Here is a 15,332-nt window from a genome sequence, read left to right as displayed (position 1 = left end):
TTGTTCTAAAACCAGCAATAATCTGAAGATTGCTTCTTGTTTTCCAAAAATGCCATTGGTTTTCTGAAAATGCCCAAACAAAATCTAAGATAATTCAGTCCTTATGAAGGGAGGAGAATACAGAATGTCTTTCCCGACTTCTCAAATGCCCTGCAGGAAGAAAAAGAAGAGGATGCGGCGAGACAGGCACCCGAGGACTTGCCTATTCCTGCTCCGACTTCAATGTTTCCCATAATACATTCTGTTTTATTAATAGCACGAGCCACTCCAAGGACATCAACCGGATACAAACTCAACTTAGCAAAACATATAAACAACCATCTATTTTAAATGGTGACATGGAGGATGGTGGGAAGTCTATGTCATTCTCCAATACGCCAGCAGATGGCAGTAGGTGACCAAACATATTTTGACATTGGGTTGTTGTAGGTTTTTTCGGGCTATATGACCATGTTCTAGAGGCATTCTCTCCTGACGTTTCACCTGCATCTATGTCAAGCATCCTGAGAGGTAGTGAACTAGGAAAGTGGGCTTATATATCTGTGGAATGACATTCACATTGTGATGTGGAAAGCTTTCATGGCTGGAATCACTGGGTTGCTGTGAGTTTTCCGGGCTGCCTGGCCATGTTCCAGAAGCATTCTCTCCTGATATTTCACCCACATCTATGGCAGGCAGCCTCAGAGATTGAGGGGTCTGTTGGAAACTAGACAAGTGGGATTTATATATCTGTAGAATGCCCAGGGTTGGTGAAAAAACTCTTGTCTGTTTGAGGCTAGTGTGAATGTTGCCATTGGGCACCTTGATTAGCACTGAATGGCCCTGCAGCTTCAAAGTCTGCTTCCTGCCTAGGGGAATCCTTTGTTGGGAGGTGTTAGCTGGCCCTGATTGATTCCTGTCTGGAATTCCCATTTTCTGAGTGTTGTTTGTTGCTTAAAGGTAAAGGTAAAAGTTTTCCCCTGACATTAAGTCCAGTCGTGTCCAACTCTGGAGTGTGGTGCTCATCTCCATTTCTAAGCTGAAGAGCCAGCATTGTCCATAGACACCTCCAAGGTCATGTGGCCAGCATGACTGCATGGAGCGCCGTTACCTTCCCGCCAGAGCGGTACCTATTGATCTACTCACATTTGCATGTTTTCGAACTGCTAGGTTGGCAGAAGCAGGGGCTGACAGCGGAAGCTCATGCCGCTCCCCGGATTTGAACCTGCAACCTTTCGGTCAACAAGCTCAGTAGCTCAGTGCTTCAACCCACTGCGCCACCGGGGGATCCTGTTCATTGCTTACTGTCCTGATTTTAGAATTTTTTAAATACTGGTAGCCAGATTTTGGTAGCCAGATGGTTAAATCTATAGATGCAGAACCCGTGGATACAGAGTGCTGACTGTATACATTTTATAAGTTTTAAAAATGGGAGAAAATTGAGAAACAAGCTTTTTCTTTTATTTCTCTCCACCAAAAAGGTGTTTTTCTGAAGTTTTAAAAACTGGATTATTGCATATTCCTTTTGGTAAAACGTTTAGAACAAGGTGTTCCTATACTTCACTCTTTCCACTGTTGGAAATCGCAACCATCTACAAACCTCCCATTCTAGTAATTTGTTTGTATATAATTCGGATTGCTTGGTTTTACTGGCACATTAATCTATAAATTTATTGTTAAATTTTATTGATGATGTACAATGTTTTAAAATGATTTTATTGTGAGTTGTAGTTTTTATGGTATTTATGTTGTTGGCATCCTCTGATGCTTATGTGAGGCCGCGCTGAGTCCCCCTTGTGGGGAGAAGGGCGGGATATAAATATATGAAATAAATAAACAATAAATAAATATTGTATATGTGTGTATTGGCATGAAGTTTTTCCTTAACCCTATGTTGTGGGAGGGACTTCATGTGATCAGATCTGGGACTATTCAGATCTCAGACTGCATTTTAGAATGTAGAAATGCCATTAGATTCTCAGACCAGAGAGATGCTTTACACTTTGGACTGTTGATTGTAAGAAAGATGCCCTGTGTTATCCGCACAGAGAAACTACTACAAATCCTATCTGTAACTGGATTGATAAGAAATATACCTATATGCTGAATACATGAAGCTTATGAGTAAATCAATTATGTTATTTTAACGAAGGCTACTTTATTTTTGGTCTCTTGAGAGCATGATTTAAACTAAGATGTTTTAAGGGAGAGTCGTTTCTTTTGGGCAACTGAAAGAACACTTCTGAGACTCTGCTATATATGTTTTTGTGCATTTGTCCACATGCTTGTGGATTTCGATGGCTTATCTGTGTAGTCTAACATGGTAGTTGTTAGAGTGGTCCAGCATTTCTGTGTTCTCAAATAATATGCTGTGTCCACCCTGTCAGACTACACAGAGAAGCCATCGAAATCCACAAGCATGTGGACAATTTCAACAGAAAGGAGGAAACAATGAAAATGAACAAGATCTGGCTACCAGTATTAAAAAAACTCTAAAATTACAACAGCAAAACAGAGAGGAAACAAACAAGGACATCACCTCTCAACAAAAGATTGCCCCAGGCACTGCCAGGCCATCAAATGCTAATCAAGGTGGTTAGTTGAAACATTCACACCTAGCTCCAACAGACAAGAGTCCTTTGTCCCACCCTGGTCATTCCACAGATATATAAACCCTTTTTCCTAGTTCCAACAGACCTCACTACCTCTGAGGATCCCTGCCATAGATGCAGGCGAAACATCAGGAGAAAATGCCTCTAGAACATGGCCATATAGCCTGAAAAACCTACAACAACCCAGTAGTTAATTATTTATGTAAAATGATGCACATAAATGGCCCTCGAGGGTCCCTTCCAACCCTAGGATTATTTGGTCAATGAAATGAATAACCTTTGACATTAATGAAATACTTGTGGCATAATGTAAAATAAACCACATGTAGTTCACGTATGATCAGCCCACACACTGCCTTGCTGGGGGAGACTGAGAAAGAAAATATGTCATGCAGGTGAACAATAAAGAACAAGTAGTTTACTCGTCTTAATTCAGAACGTATGTACAATATGATCAGTTGCATCAATTCACAAAATGTCCTTTCAGAGAGAATTAAAATTGTATTTCTTTGTCCATATGAGGGACCTTTTCAGCAGCCAAGAAGTAAATCAGTCTGTCTCTCTGCAATTGCACAGCTTGAGCCTGAACAAAAATAAAACAGTGTCTAAAAGTTCCAGGCTCAGCCATCATCCTGGGCATTGCCTGACCAATCAGCTTCATGCATCTTATTTTGCAGTTCACACACACACACACACACACACACACACACACACACTGATTCCCTGCATGCTTAATGCCAGCGATACAGCTTAATGGTGTAACATTAGAAAATGTTGATCATTTCCGCTACCTTGGCAGCCACCTCTCCACCAAAGTCAACATCGACACCGAAATACAACACCGCTTGAGCTCTGCAAGCGCAGCATTTTTCCAAATGAAGCAGAGAGTGTTTGAGGACCAGGACATCCATAGGAATACCAAGGTGCTTGTTTATAGAGCAATTGTCCTCCCAACCCTGCTATATGCCTGTGAGATGTGGACTGTCTACAGACGTCACACGCAACTCCTGGAACGATTCCATCAGCGCTGCCTCCGGAAAATCCTGCAAATCTCTTGGGAAGACAGGCGGACAAACGTCAACGTGCTGGAAGAAGCAAAGACCACCAGCATTGAAGCGATGGTACTCCACCATCAACTCCGCTGGACAGGCCACGTTGTCCGGATGCCCGACCACCGTCTCCCAAAGCAGTTGCTCTACTCCGAACTCAAGAACGGAAAACGGAATGTTGGTGGACAGGAAAAGAGATTTAAAGATGGGCTCAAAGCCAACTTTAAAAACTCTGGCATAGACACTGAGAACTGGAAAGCCCTGGCCCTTGACCGCTCCAGCTGGAAGTCAGCTGTGACCAGCAGTGCTGCAGAATTTGAAGAGGCATGAATGGAGGGCGAAAGGGAGAAGTGTGCCAAGAGGAAGGCATGTCAAACCAACCCCGACCGAGACCGCCTTCCACCTGGAAACCAACGCCCTCACTGTGGAAGAAGATGCAGAGCAAGAATAGGGCTCCACAGCCACCTACGGACCCACAAGAATATTGGAAGACAATCCTCCTCGGAAAACGAGGGATCGCATAAGTAAGTAAGTAAGTAAGTCCCTGCATGCTCCAACAATACTTACTGCTCCAATCTGCAAGCAATGGGAATATAACGGATTAACCAAAAGGGTAATCTTCAGCGTTCATCCTCATGTTTTCTCCAATCCTACACAAAAATAGGAATATTAAGATCTTTAGGCATGAATATAGCAACTGACGTGCCAATCAACCATTTGCCATGCTCAATCATTAAAGTTTGTCCCAATTATGATAAGCAAATCTCTCTCTTATCTATATCAAAGCAATTTGCTGATCCCAAGTATGATTTCTGTGCATATCAGGCACTTTGATGGCAGGCTTCACCATCTCATCATGGCCATTCGTAAATATTCCAGGCACACGCCACACCATAAACAAAACATAGGAGTGATTTCGGCAATAAGAGGAGACTTTGAAACAACAAGGAAGCGATAGATCTGGCTGAAAGGTTGAGGGAAAAATACTGCCAGAGATGGAGAGATAGGGATAGGCTCAATCATTAATGGAACATCTTTGGTGCAGAAGGCAACTCAGGTCTGTCCTCATGAAAACTCGGAGATGCAGATTAAGTCCAGTTCAGTTCAGCTAAAGGCTAAGCGACTTCTCCAATCCACTTGAACAAGAGGAGACAGGATCCCGAACATATCAGACTGACAGCTGCTGCTCCAGGCCATGCTAAACATAAGAGATGATGACACAGCAATACTAACGACAACAGTGTCCCCTGTCTAGTTCATCCAGTCTATATATCTATAAATGCTCTGTGCATAATCAGTGCCTTAAAAACAAAAGAACCAATGAACAAAATCACAGCAAATTCGGCAACAAAACATCTCACAACACAAGGAGTGACCATCACTCAAAAAATTATGATTTTGTCATTTGGGAGTTGTAGTTGCTGGGATTTATAGTTCACCTACAATCAAAGAGCATTCTGAACTCCATCAATGATGGAATTGAACCAAACTTGGCACACAGAATTCCCTTGACCAACAGAAAATATTGGAAGGGTTTGGTGGGCATTGACCTTGAGTTTGGGAGTTGTAGTTCACCTACACCCAGAGAGCACTGTGGACTCAAACAATGATGGATCTGGACCAAACTTGGCACAAGCACTCAATACGCCCAAATACGAACACAGATGGAGTTTGGAGGAAATAGACCTTGACATTTGGGAGTTGTAGTCACTGGGATTCACCTACAATCAAAGAGCATTCTGAACCTCACGAACGACAAAATCGGGGCAAACTTCCCACACAGAACCCCCATGGCCAACAGAAAATACTTAAGGCCATCCAATCCAACTCCCTTCATCAGGGCAAGAAAACGTAATCAAACTCCTCCTGACAAAGAGCCATCATGCCATAGATATAGATAGATAGATAGATAGATAGATAGATAGATACATACATACATACATATGATTCACACACACACAGATATAGTATCATAGATTTGAAAGGTACCCTTAAAGAAGGACAATGATATGTTCCAGGATGGGCAAACCAGACAATCTCCACATCAACACTGACAAAGAAACAGCAAGAAATGGTATTTACCCACAAGCATAAGGAAATTACATATATTAGAAACCAACACTTTCTCATTACTTTATTTTCCAGATCACCAGACTGGGCCACAGCAACGTGTAACCCTTAAACTGTTTTTAATTGAATGCTTATAATTGTTTTAACTGTGTTAACTGTAACTATGTGTTTTAATGGTTTTTTATTGATTTTTTTTTGGCATCTAATGACTGCCTCCTGTAAGCTTTCCTGAGTCCATCTTTGGAGGTGAGAAAGACAGGATAGAAATGCCAGAAATAAATAAATAAATAAATAAATAAAATTGTCTACTAAGAATAAGTAATTATTCTTAAGAGATTTTACATGGAAATAATGTAAAATATTACATTAATAATGTACAGAATTGAAAAATTCTGTACATGTACAAAATTCTGGAAATAATGTACAGAATTGAAACCTCAGTTTCCCTTATCATATTACAGGTTGAGCATCTCTCAAAATTCTCTTCATCCTGGAAAGAAGTAACGAGAGGAGTGCCATCAGAAGGGTTCCGTAACGAGACTGTGGAGGCGATAGGACCTCTTCGAGGAGAAGATGGGGCAATGCTGACAGGGGATAGTGAAAAGGCAGAACTACTTAATGCCTTCTTTGCCTCGGTCTTTTCACAAAAAGAGTCTTCAACCTCAGCAAGATGGAGTGGATGAGGGATTGGAGGACATCCAACCCCAAATTGGGAAAGAAGTCGTCCAGGAATACCTGGCCGCTCTTAATGAGTTCAAGTCCCCAGGGCCAGATCAACTACACCCAAGAGTATTGAAGGAACTAGCGGAAGTCATTTCGGAACCATTGGCAACCATCTTTGAGAGTTCTTGGAGAACGGGAGAAGTTCCAGCAGATTGGAGGAGGGCCAATGTGGTCCCAATCTTCAAGAAGAGAAAAAAGGACGACCCAAACAACTACCGTCCGGTCAGCCTCACGTCGATACCGGGCAAGATTCTGGAAAAGATTGTTAAGGAAGCGGTCTGCAAACACTTAGAAACAAATGCAGTCATCTCTAATAGTCAACATGGATTTATCAAAAACAAGTCATGCCAGACTAATCTGATCTCTTTCTTCGATAGAGCTACAAGCTGGGTAGATGCGGGGAATGCCGTGGATGTAGTGTACCTGGATTTCAGTAAGGCCTTCGACAAGGTCCCCCATGACCTTCTGGCAAGGAAACTAGTCCAATGTGGGCTAGGCAAAACTACGGTGAGGTGGATCTGTAATTGGTTAAGTGGACGAACACAGAGAGTGCTCACTAATGCTTCCTCTTCATCTTGGAAAGAAGTGACGAGCGGAGTGCCGCAGGGTTCCGTCCTGGGCCCGGTCCTGTTCAACATCTTTATTAATGACTTAGACGAAGGGTTAGAAGGCATGATCATCACGTTTGCAGATGACACCAAATTGGGAGGGATAGCCAATACTCCAGAGGACAGGAGCAGGATTCAAAACGATCTTGACAGATTAGAGAGATGATGGACCAAAATTAATAAAAAGAAGTTCAACAGTGACAAATGCAAGATACTCCACTTTGGCAGAAAAAACGAAATGCAAAGATACAGAATGGGGGATGCCTGGCTCGAGAGCAGTACGTGTGAAAAAGATCTTGGAGTCCTCGTGGACAACAAGTTAAACATGAGCCAACAATGTGGTGCAGCAGCAAAAAAAGCCAATGGGATTTTCGCCTGCATAAATAGGAGCCTAGTGTCTAGATCTAAGGAAGTAATGCTACCCCTCTATTCTGCCTTGGTTAGGAAGTCATGCTCCCCATGCTCTATTCTGCCTTGGTCAGACCACACCTGGAATACTGTGTCCAGTTCTGGGCACCACAATTGAAGGGAGATGTTGACAAGCTGGAATGTGTCCAGAGGAGGGCGACTCAAATGATCAAGGGTCTGGAGAACAAGCCCTATGAGGAGCGGCTTAAAGAGCTGGGCATGTTTAGCCTGAAGAAGAGAAGGCTGAGGGGAAACATGATAAAAAGGTAAAGGTTGTCCCCTGACATTAAGTCCAGTCATGTCTGACTCTGGAGTGTAGTGCTCATCTCCATTTCTAAGCCGACGAGCCACTGTTGTCCATAGACACCTCCAAGGTCATGTGGCCGGCATGAGTGCATGGAGCGCCATTACCTTCCCATCGGAGCGGTACCTATTGATCTACTCACATTTGCATGATTTCGAACTGCTAGGTTGGCAGAAGCTAGGGCTGACAGCGGAAGCTCACGCCGCTCCCAGGAATCGAACCTGCGACATTTTGGTCAACAATCACAGCAGCTCAGTGCTTTAACCCACTGCGCCACTGGGGATAGCCATGTATGAATATGTGAGAGGAAGCCACAGGGAGGAGGGAGCAAGCTTGTTTTCTGCTTCTTTGGAGACTAGGACGCGGAACAATGGCTTCAAACTACAAGAGAGGAGATTCCACCTGAACATTAGGAAGAACTTATTAACTGTGAGATCTGTTCAGCAGTGGAACTCTCTGCCCCAATATGTGATGGAGGCTCCTTCTTTGGAAGCTTTTAAACAGAGCCTGGATGGCCATTCGTCGGGGATGCTTTGAATGCAATTTTCCTGCTTTTTGGCAGGGGGTTGGACTGGATGGCCCATGAGGTCTCTTCCAACTCTTCCAATTCTACAGCATTGAAACCTCAGTTTCCCTTATCATATTACAGGTTGAACATCTCTCAAAATTTTGAAATATTGGAAAAACCCAAATATTCCAAAATTGTCTGCCTGGGTGTCTCCCCAAACTACAACTCCCAGGATCCCAAAGCACTGAGCCATGGCAATTAAAGTGGTGCCAAACTGCATTAGTCACTCTAGATACGCATTAATACAACTCCGGTGTTACATTTACAGCATTCACATCTTTCTAGAGTTGGAATCACATGGCCCTCCTGATGTTGTTGGGCTGCATGTCCCAGCATTCCTCACCTTGGCACGTGCAATCCAACAAAAATGTGAATTTGTATTATTATAAAGGCTAAAGAAACCCTTTCCCACGGGAAAGAATTTTATCACACTCTTTTAAAAAACAAAAAAACAAAGACAAGGCAGAAAGTAACCCATTTACACGTGCAACGCGCAACAAACACGTGTATTACCTCCTCCCCGGGTTAAAAGAAGCGCAGTCAGCTTCCCCGCGTGTCCAGCGTTCCTTCCGGGTTCAGCAAAGGCCTCCCATTGGCTATGAGAACGGCGCTTTACTCTATTGGCCAAGCAAGGAAGAGGGGCGTGGTCACTCGAAAAGCTAGTCCTTCCTTTCTCTAGATCAAGTCAAAATAGCATGCATTCAACACTTCCGGTCCTCATTTAAACTCCATCCCGCGCTTTCGATTGAGAGCCGGAAATGTCTGTAAGACTCTGAATAAATTTGAGACAAACCCCTTTGGACGACAGCGGGAGAGCTGGTATATGAAGTATAAGGCACTGGAGAGGCACACGCATGCGCAGAGCGGTGAGCGCTGCTCTCAATAGCGACCGCCAGGGGGAGCTGTTCAACTGTTTATCTTATTGTAGTGTGAAATAAATAAACAGAAATAAATTAGGGTTAATTTAAGACAAGATTTTGATCCTTATCAAGGTTGTTATTGGTTGGTCCATATTTTGTCCACTTTCTTTCCAAATTAATTCAGTGCCATAGACATAATTGGGCCGCTTGCTTTCAAAGGTCTTGCAAAATCCTGCAAAATGAATGCAAGTGAGAATTCCAGCATCATATAGAACAGTGGTTCTCAACCTTCCTAATGCCACGACCCCTTAATACACTTCCCCATGTTATGGTGACCCCCAAAAATAATATTAGTTTCATTGCTACTTCATAACTGTAATTTTGCTGCTCTTATGAATCGTAATGTAAATATCTGATATGCAGGATGTATTTTCGTTCACTGGACCAAATTTGGCACAAATACCCAACACACCCAAATTTGAATACTGGTGGGATTGAGGGAAGGTATTGATTTTATCCTGTGGGAGTTGTAGTTGCTGGGATTTATAGTTCACCTACAAACAAAGCGCATTCTGAACTCCACCAACGATGGAATTAAATCAAACTTGGCACTCAGAACTCCGATGACCAACAGAAAATACTGGAAGGGTTTGGTGGGCATTGATCTTGAGTTGGGGAGTTGTAGTTCACCTACATCAAGAGAGCACTGTGGATTCAAACAATGATGGATCTCTAGACCAAACTTGGCACGAATTCTCAATATGCCCAAATCTAAACACTAGTGAGGTTTGGGGAAAATAGACCTTGACATTTGGGAGTAGTAATTGCTGGGATTTATAGTTCACCTACAATCAAAGAGCATTCTGAACCCTACCAAGAATTGAATTGGGCCAAACTTCCCACACAGAACCTCCATGACCAATAGAAAATATTGTGTTTTCTGGTGATCTTTGGTGACCCCTCTGACACCCCCTTACGACCCCTCCAGGGGTCCCGACCCCCAGGTTGAGAAACACTGATATAGAAGAAGGAAACATCATCTATATTATGCCACCCATATTTCATTGGGAGAATACTTTTTTTTCTTCATTCCTTATTGTTCATTGCTTCTTGGGATATTAAAGTCTGCCTCCCCCCCCCGAAATTCTCATGGTGGTTCGCGAAAAGGCCTTACTGGTGCATTATTTAAACTGTTATGTTTATTCATATCATGATCTGATCACCATACTCAATATATCCCATATGAATGGGGGTATTGGGGTAATGATACAAAAGGTTTGCTAGGCTAGACCCTCTTTCACTCAGACTCAGCCCCCCCCCCCCGAAACTCAGCCCCCCCTGAAACCCCCCCTGAAAAAAATTCAGCCCCCCCCCCCCCCCCCCCGAAGCAAAATCCTGGCTACGGGCCTGGTAAGGTCTGCTGGAAACTGGGAAATGGGGTTTATATATCAGTGGAATGCTAATCAAGGTGGCCAATTGAAACATTCACACCTAGCTCCAACAGACAAGAGTTCTTTCTCCCACCCTGGACGTTCCACAGATCTATAAACCCAATTCATAGATGCCTGCCATAGAGGCAGGCGAAACATCAAGAGAGAATGCTTCTGGGACATGGCCATACAGCCCAATAAACTTACAGCAACCCAGTGATTCTGGACATTAAAGGCTTCGAAAACACATTAATTAATTTATGTACTCGAATATTGTGAAATCTCAGAGTTGCATTAAGTGGATAAAAAGAATGTTAAGACATTTTAAATTGTCCCAAATTGTCCACATGGTGAACCTGAGATGGGGAGACCTTTGCTTTCTGGTGGCTCAACGTACACAAACTTTGAAGCTGCAAGGCTATTCATTGCTAATCAAGCTGACCAGTTGCAGCATTCACACCTACCTCAGACAGACAGGAGTTCTTTCTCCCTCCCTGGACATTCCACAGATATATAAACCCCACTTGCCTAGTTTACAACACACCCCTCAACTTCTGAGGATGCCTGCCATAGATGTAGGTGAAATGTCAGGAGAGAATGCTTATAGAATGTGGCCATATAGGTCGAAAAACCTACAACAACCCAGTGATTCCAGCCATGAAAGTTTTAGACAATGCATTAATTCAATAGTGTAGATCAGTGTTTCTCAACCTGGGGGTCGGAACCCCTGGGGGGGTCGCAAGGGGGTATCAGAGGGGTAGCCAAAGATAATATGAAATACAGTATTTTCTGTGGGTTATGGGGGTTCTGTGTGCACAGTCTGGTCCAATTCTATCATTGGTGGGCTTCAGAATGCTCTTTGATTGTAGGTGAACAATAAATCCCAGCAACTACAACTCCCAAATGACAAAATCATAATTTTTTGAGTGATGGTCACTCCTTGTATCAAGTCTCTTTTCCCCAAACTCTACTTGTGTTCACATTTGGGCATACTGAGTATTCATGACCCATCATTGTTTGAGTCCACAGTGCTCTCTGGATGTAGGTGAACTACAACTCTAAAACTCAAGGTCAATGCCCATCAAACCCTTCCAATATTTTCTGTTGGTCATGGGAGTTCTGTTTGCCAAGTTTGGTTCAATTCCATAGTTGGTGAAGTTCAGAATGCTCTTTAATTGTAGGTGAACTATACATCCCAGCGACTAAAACTCCCAAATGACAAAATCAATTCAAATGTGAGTGTATTGGGTATTTGTGCCAAATATTGTCCAGTGAATGAAAATACATTCTGCATATTAGATATTTACATTACAATTCATAACAGTAGCAAAGTTACAGTTATGAAGTAGCAACAAAAATTATTTTATGACTGGGGGTCACCAAGACATGAGGAACCATATCAAGGGGTCATGGCAATAGGAAAAGCTGAGAACGACGGAACTAAAACCTGAACTTGCAAATATAAATTGCAAAATAGGATGGAGGAAGAAATCCCACATTTCCATTTAGCTGATTATTTCAAGGGAAGGAGAATCAGACCAGTCCCACTGGTTCACACAATATGAATTTTCTCAACACCTGACAACAAGTTGGCGCAGGCTTTCATGAGAAAACCCCTGTGGCTCAACATCCTCTCATTTCTGCTCACAAGAGGGAAGCTGGCAAGGCAGTTCAGGTGACAAAACCTGTGCCCACGCTTCCCTCCACGGAGGCGGCAGGGAGTGCTAATAAAAACTGGGACAACTCCTGGCATGCCAGACGATCCGCTCACCGAGTCCTTGGCTACCGGTTGTTCCATGTGGAGAAGATGAAGGTGGCTTGCTGGGGCAGGATATGGGTTTTCTCCTGCCATTCCTGTTCCTTACACCTCAATCCCCCAAGGACGGCCAGATTTTCAAAATAGCAAAAAGAGAGAAATTAAATTCATGTCAAGCAGGATGTAGCTAGTAACAGGTTGTGTTCTGCCTAAACAACAAATGTGAGTCTTGATTTCAGTTGACTTCGCCATGTGTTTCTTTCTACAGCTAACATATTGCCCATATCTGTAAACTACGCGATGCAAAGAATTTGGTCTTTAGGAAGGGACTACATCCCAAAATGTAGGATTCTTGGTTTCTTGTTCTGAATATGAAAAAGGAAAAACTAAAATAGGGATAATAAAGGTAAAGATGTATTGTCGAAGGCTTTCATGGCTGGAATCACTGGGTTGTTGTAGGTTTTTTTCGAGCTATATGGCCATGGAGAGAATGCCTCTAGAGCAGTGGTTCTCAACCTGGGGTCCCCAGATGTTTTTGGCCTACATCTCCCAGAAATCCCAGCTAGTTTACCAGCTGTTAGGATTTCTGGGAGTTGAAGGCCAAAAACATCTGGGGACCCCAGGTTGAGAACCACTGCTCTAGACCATGGCTAAAAAACCTACAACAACCCAATAAAGGTAAAGGTTTTCCCCTGACATTAAGTTCAGTCATGTCCAACTCTGGGGGTTGGTGCTCATCTCCATTTCTAAGCCGAAGAGCCGTCGTTGTCTGTAGACACCTCCAAGATCATGTGGCCGGCATGACTGCATGGCACGCCGTTACCTTCCCGCTGGATCTGTAGCTATTGATCTACTCACATTTGCATGTTTTTGAACTGCTAGGTTGGCTGAAGCTGGGGCTGACACCAGGAGCTCATGCCGCTCCCCGGATTCAAACCTGCGACCTTTTGGTCAACAAGTTTAGCAGCTCAGCAGTTTAACCCACTGTGCCACTGGGGGCTCCCAAAAATAGGGCTAACCCTTATCATAAAGGACATCTACCTGCCCTATAAAGTGCAAACTTGCTAGCCCTCAAATAAGATGAAGAGGAGATAGAGCAAGAGAAAAGAGTGAAGGAGGACAGATGGAATTACTGTTCCATTTTCTAGAAACCCATTTCTTCACCCAGGCAGTGCCTTTGGGCAACTCACCGAATAACCCTGTATCATGTCACAAGGACATAGGAAGTAGCCTTTCGCCAGGTCAACCAGACTGTTCTGCCCATTGTGCCAAGTCATGTCCACTTTGGCCTCTCTTCTGTGTCTCATGCTGGAAGAGTTCAATCCAATCTGCCACACTTAAGAGATACAGCTCAGGAGACTGGGCAAAATCCTTGAACCCTTCAATTACATCATTTTTGGGATCTTGGGCCTTGGGAGAACTGGACAGAGTGAAACAAATGCATAATACTGACTTACTTGGGCAATCTCTCATAGCCCGAGGATGAAGGTTCTCCAAGTGTAGTGTCTTGGCAGTGGGTCCGTAGGTGATCCGCACGTTCTCCTGCAAGTGAGAACATCACTTTCCAGATGGAAGGTGGTCCTGGTCAGGGTTGGCTTGACGTGCCTTCCTCTTGGCATGTTTCTCCCTTTTGCCCTCCATTCGTGCCTCTTTGAATTCTGCAGCACTGCTGGTCACAGCTGATCTCCAGTTAGAGCGCTCAAAGGCTCAGGCTTCCCAGTTCTCTGTGTCTATGTCACAGCTTTTAAGGTTGGCTTTAAGCCCATCTTTAAATCTCTTTTCCTATCCACCAATGTTACGTTTCCCATTCTTGAGTTGGGAGTATAGTAACTGCTTTGGGAGATGGTGATTGGGCATTTGGACAACGTGGCCAGTCCAGTGGAGTTGATAGCAGAGGAGTATCACTTCAGTGCTGGTGGTCTTTGTTTCTTACAGCACACTGATATTTGTCTGCATGTCTTCCCAAGAGATTTGCAGGATTTTTCAGAGGCAACACTGATGGAATCATTCCAGGAGTTGCACGTGACATCTGAAGATAGTTCATGTTTCGCAGGCACATAGAAGGGTTGGGAGGACAATAGCTTTATAAACAAGTACCTATGGATGTCCCAATCCTCAAACATTCTCTGCTTAATTTGGAAGAATGCTGCATTCACAGAGCTCAGGTGGTGGTGTATTTCAGTGTCAATGTTGACTTTTGTGGAGAGGTGGATGCCAAGGTAGCAGAAATGGTCAATATTTTCTAATGTTACACCATTAACCTGTATTTCTGGCATACCGTTTCCATTTTCCAGAAACCAATTCCTTCACTCCAGCAGTTCCTTTGGGCAACTCACCGAATAATCCTCTATTGTGTCACAGGAACGTAGGAAGTTGCCTTTCGTCAGGTCAAGCAGACTGTTCTGCCCATTGTGCCAAGTCATGTCCATTCTGGTCTCTCTTCCGTGTCTCATGCAGTAAGAGTTTAATCCAATCTGCCACATTTTTTTTTTTGTTGTGTCAGGAGTGACTTGAGAAACTGCAAGGCGCTTCTGGTGTGAGAATTGGCCGTCTGCAAGGACGTTGCCCAGGGGATGCCCGGATGATTTGATGTTTTTATCATCCTTGTGGGAGGCTTCTCTCATGTCCCCGTATGAGGAGCTGGAGCTGATAGAGGGAGCTCATCCGCCTCTCCCCGGATTTGAATCTGCAACCTGTCGGTCTTCAGTCCTGCCGGCACAGGGGTTTAACCCACTACACCACCGAGGGCTCCATCTGCCACATGAGATCTATTTAAGAGATGCAGCTCAGAAGGAGACTGGGGCAAAATCCTTGAACCCTTCAATTAGGTCATTTTGGGGATCTTGGGCCTCGGGGGGGAGGGACAGGGCAGGGTGGAACAAATGCACAATAGACATATTATATCTTGGTATCTCACCAGGATAAGAGCCAACTTGACATAGGCTTGGACAAGTGGTTCATTTAT

General features: G+C 43.7%; 1 long non-coding RNA gene across 1 annotated transcript; it reads right to left on the bottom strand.

Moving 5' to 3' along the window:
• Nucleotides 1-18: 18 nt before the first annotated feature.
• LOC137095838 (uncharacterized) lies at nucleotides 19-8,939 on the bottom strand. Its single transcript, XR_010909005.1, has 3 exons — nucleotides 8,835-8,939; nucleotides 4,208-4,290; nucleotides 19-150 (listed from the first exon to the last, which is right to left on the bottom strand). It is a non-coding gene; the product is annotated as an uncharacterized lncRNA (long non-coding RNA).
• Nucleotides 8,940-15,332: the final 6,393 nt, after the last annotated feature.

Source organism: Anolis sagrei, chromosome 1 (assembly GCF_037176765.1).
Source record: "Anolis sagrei isolate rAnoSag1 chromosome 1, rAnoSag1.mat, whole genome shotgun sequence".
Classification (NCBI taxonomy): domain Eukaryota; kingdom Metazoa; phylum Chordata; class Lepidosauria; order Squamata; family Dactyloidae; genus Anolis; species Anolis sagrei.
Note: the sequence above shows the minus strand (reverse complement) of the source record. Positions and strands in the feature narration are given on the sequence as shown.